Source organism: Aplysia californica, unplaced genomic scaffold, assembly GCF_000002075.1.
Source record: "Aplysia californica isolate F4 #8 unplaced genomic scaffold, AplCal3.0 scaffold00453, whole genome shotgun sequence".
Classification (NCBI taxonomy): Eukaryota; Metazoa; Mollusca; class Gastropoda; order Aplysiida; family Aplysiidae; genus Aplysia; species Aplysia californica.
Genome location: NW_004797723.1, coordinates 26,823 through 28,188, shown reverse-complemented (window position 1 = coordinate 28,188; position 1,366 = coordinate 26,823).

Below are 1,366 nucleotides of genomic sequence, written 5' to 3'. Positions count from 1 at the left end.
CCTCCCTCCCTCCCTCCCTCTCTGTGGGGCGAGGGAGGCCTTGTTCCTTTTTGCGTGAACACTTCGTTATACAATGATAATGATCATGCTGCGGAAACTGGAAACCCGTTTGAACTCACAAAATATCTTCTCTCCAGTTTGTTTCTCGATTACGTCTGTACATTGATATAATAGATTATTGTCATAAAATATATTGTGGTGTTCATTTCTCATTTCTCCACATCCCTTTCTTTTTTTCTTTTTTTTTTGAGAGGGGGAGGGGTTGGTGGGTTTTTTTTATTTTGTTGTTTGTTATTGTTTTAGTCTTTTTTAATTTTAAGATCCGTTTTTATGATTCAGTAATGTAGAACAGCGCCAAAAACACACTTGTGACTCCCCAGACAGATCACATTTCCGATTTTCCGTGGTTGTGGTTTAGTTTTTTGCGTCTAGTCGTGGAGCTCGATGTTTCTATTGTCATACGCCCCACCAGGAACGTGCCATGTTTGACATATTGAGTGCCCATAGAAGCGTGGGTGTGGTTGGTGTGCGCTTTGGTGAGGTCTTTCCCATCTACTTCTTATTGTGTTACCTCTTTCTTTGTCTGGTCCTCCTAGCATTATTGTGGTTGTTGATGGGTGCTCTGTTGTGGTTTGATTCTCATTTCTAATCAAACGTCTATCGTCCATATCTCTCCTCCGTTTCGTTGTATGTTATTATTCTATGGTAGTAACACCTAACCTTCACACACATATGACCTATTTATTGTGTTGCAAGAGCCGTAAAACTCTTATTAAAGCTTTTTAAAAAAGACTCGTAGCGCTATTTTGACTTGCATCGAAACAGATCATTCAACTCAGTAACGAAAGAATATGCCGATAGAAATGCAAACCAGCTATTCCAAATCTTCGTATTCAATGTCTTCTCTCCTTCTTTGGCGCGAGTTTAAGGATCGTTTTATGTTGTTGGCTCCTACTTCTCGTATGTCTGTTCAGTGTTTGTGTCAACCTCTGGCTCACTGCTGGACACTTGAGCAACCCAACAGTTGTGACTGCATGTCCAAAAGGTTGTTTCGGTGATGATTGTCGTTTTCTCTGCGTGTGGTTCATCGTAGACTGGTATTTTGAAATCAAGACTGTGTACTGTGACGTAAGTCCGGTCCGCTGTGGAGCGCACCGTTTGACAATTTGGAACCAGATGAAGGGCAAGGCGGGAAAGATTGCGCTCGCACTCGACTCTAGCGATTTTGGTGTTTTGCTCTGAATTTGCGCACTCATGGTGCAACACCATTGCAGCGAAGTTTTTGTAGCGAGAAAAGAGCGGTGACCACCACAGTGCCCAATCGAAGAATTTATTATTCAAGTCCATGGGTATAAATATATATATA